This window comes from Psammomys obesus, unplaced genomic scaffold (assembly GCF_907164565.1).
Source record: "Psammomys obesus unplaced genomic scaffold, mPsaObe1.curated_primary_1811, whole genome shotgun sequence".
Lineage (NCBI taxonomy): Eukaryota > Metazoa > Chordata > Mammalia > Rodentia > Muridae > Psammomys > Psammomys obesus.
Window position 1 is genome coordinate 265,923 of NW_026590118.1, and position 3,268 is coordinate 269,190.

Genomic DNA, 3,268 nt, shown 5'->3' on the forward strand with positions numbered 1-3,268 from the left:
AATAATAATAATAATAATAATAATAATAATAATAATAATAATAATAAATCACAGGCTGCTCCATTAGCTAAGACTTGGTGATGAGTCATGAAGGTGGACTAAGTTCTCCATCATCCACTTGCATACTGAACTGATTAGTATCTCCAATTCTCCCTGAGCTGGTTCAGATGAACTATTACATGCTATTAAGAATAAAATAGGCTTGTCTTTCTAGATGGGTATGTCTTCAGTCAATCTAAATTGAAGTTTACAAAGTGAAGTAAATCACTAATTTTTTTTAATGACCTGAATGAGCTGACTTCTTACATCATAGTCCGTGAAAATGCTTCCAACAGAGTCAAAAAGGAGAAATTCTATCTTAACAAGCACTCAGAGCAAAGCCATTAGATGAATAAACATCCAAGAAAGAAGAAAACAGAATATATTAATATCAGGGAGGAGATTCAATAAATCAATAAAAATTATTAACTCAAGATGCAGGAAGAATTAACCAATATAAAATTCATTTCACTGTTTTAAAATTATGAACTTGGAGCCGGGGAGTTGGCTCAGCATTTAATAATAGGTGCTTTACAGAAGCTTTTCAGTTTCATGAGGTCCCATTTATTGATTGTTGTTCTTAGAGCCTGTGCTGTTGGTGTTCTGTTCAGGAAGTTTTCTCCTGTGCCAATGAGTTCTAGGCTCTTCCCCACTCTTTCATCTAACAGGTTTAGTGTGTCTGGTTTTATATTGAGGTCTTTGATCCACTTGGACTTTAGTTTTGTGCAGGGTGATAAGTATGGATCTATTTTAATTTTTCTACATGTAGACATCCAGTTAGACCAGCACCATTTGTTGAAGATGCTCTCTTTTTACCATTGTATGGTTTTGGCATCTTTGTAAAAAAAAATCAGGTGTCCATAAGTGTGTGGGTTTATTTCTGGGTCTTCTGTTCGGTTCCATTGATCCACCATTCTGTTTCTATGCCAGTACCATGCAGTTTTTATAACTGTTGCTCTATAGTACAGCTTGAGATCAGGGATGGAGATACATCCAGATGAATTGTTATTATAGAGGATTGTTTTAGCAATTCTGGGTTTCTTGTTATTCCATATGAAGAAAATCTGAGCACAGGGGTCTTCCCTGAGACTGATAGTCCAACCAAGTAGCATGCATGGAGATAACCCAGAACCCTTGCACAGATGTAGCCCATGGCAGCTCAGTATCCAAGTGGGCTCCCTACTAAGGGTAGGGGCTGTCTCTGACATGAACTGATTGGCCTGCTCTTCAATCACCTCCCCCTGAGGGGGAAGCAGCCTTACCAGGCCACAGAAGATGACAATGCAGCCACTCCTGCTGAGACCTAATAGACTAGGATCAGAAGGAAGGAAAAGAAGACCTCCCCTACCAGTAGACTTGGGGAGGGGCATGCGTTGAGAAGAAGAAGGAAGGGAGGTATTGGAAGGGGAGGAGGGAGGGAACTACAAGGGGGATACAAAGTAAATAAAGTGTAATTAATAAAAAAATTAAAAAAAAACAATAGGTGCTGCTTTTGCAGAGGATCTTAGTTTGATTCTGAGAACCCACATAGCAGCTCACAACTTCCTTTGACTCCAGTTCCAGGAGTTCTGAAACCTCTTCTGGTCTCCATGGTCATTGAATGCATGTAGCATACACACACACACACACACACACACACACACAGAAAGACATACATATACATAAATAAAAAGAAATCTTTAAAAATAATAAAGTGAATAATATTGTGAACTTGATTTACATCAAAAAGTATGCTAAAGAGAATGAGGATATTAGCTATAGAATGGAAAAACATACCACCGTATTGATCATGGAAATATGAAATAAAATCACAACGAGATACTATTATGCAACCACCAGAATAGCAAAAGTGTAAAATGTGATCAAGTGTTTGTGAGGATTTGGAGCAAATGAATTCCCACATTTTATTGTTGTTAAAAATGGAAAATAGAACAGCTGATTTAGAAAGCAGTATCTATAAAGCCTAAAATATTACTATCTAGCAATTCAGTTCCTGCATGTGTGGCCAAAAGAAATACATGTATTTGTTCACCAAAGATATATACCTGAAGGTTCATATCAGGACTATTTCTAAGTCCCAAATTTAATGGTAACTCATATACATATGTTTGTACTATATTAATCTAATGGAATACAATAGAACATAAAATAACAGATTATATAAACTATAATTACAACACAGATGAATATCTCAGCTTTAATGCTTAGTGAAAGAAAAACCCAAGGATATGTACAGTGTTGACCCTTACATAGTTTAAAAAATGAAAACAAGCAAAATTGAACTGTTTTCTTTAAGAATGTGTGGTTAGAAGAGGTAAACTTTTAAAAAAGCAAAGAAATAAGATCATTATAAACATCAGAAGAGTGGTTACCCTTAGTGGAGAGATAGAAGGGTGTGAATAGAAAGAGATAAGTACTTTTTTGGGCCATATCTGCATGTCTGAATGAAAGGTATTTATGTGTATATTTCAGTTCAGAACTTTAAAATATTATTTTTAAATTTTAAGAGATCCAAAAAATAGAAACCTGGCTCTCTTATATTTAGAGTATGTTTTTAAGGTCTATATTTATTCAACATTAAATAATAATTTTTAAAGATTTGTTTATTTATGTATATGAGTGTGCTATTTGCATGTGTGCCTCACAACAGAAAAGGTCATTAGATCCCATTGTAAATTGTTGAGCCAGTATGTGGTTTCTGTGAATTAAATTCAGGACCTCCAAAAGAGCAGCCAGTGCTCTAAACTGCTGAGCCATCTCTGCAGACCTCAACAATAAATTTTTAGTATGTATTTTGTATTAGATAATGTTCCAACTCCTAGGAATGAAGCAGTAGACAAAATACACAAAACCCTGATATTCAAAAACTTACACACTAGTAAAGAGAGTATTTCAAAGGGGTTGAAGTGGTTAACTATACAAATAATTTTTAGCTAGCTAATAAAATAAGGGCATAACATTTTGTGAACTTCTGACGTCAAGATATTTGGCATTTGCCAGTTTAGTTCACATACATGTTGTATACAACCCAAACCAAACTATACCCCTAAAGGATTATTCATATTGAGAAACTGTGTCACCGTGAACTTATTTGTTCAAACTAGAAAGCTGAAGATTACTCTTTTCTTTTTTTCCTTTCCCTTTTCTACCCCTTTCTCATTCTTTCTTTCTCCCTCTTTCTCTCCTTCCTTCCTTCCTTCCTTCCTTCCTTCCTTCCTTCCTTCCTTCC

General features: G+C 35.3%; 1 protein-coding gene across 2 annotated transcripts in view; it reads left to right on the forward strand.

The window, feature by feature from the left end:
• The window catches only part of F8 (coagulation factor VIII), a 139,456-nt gene that overhangs the window by 62,816 nt on the left and 73,372 nt on the right, over positions 1-3,268 (forward strand). The gene's annotated exons all lie outside the window — the stretch shown is intronic.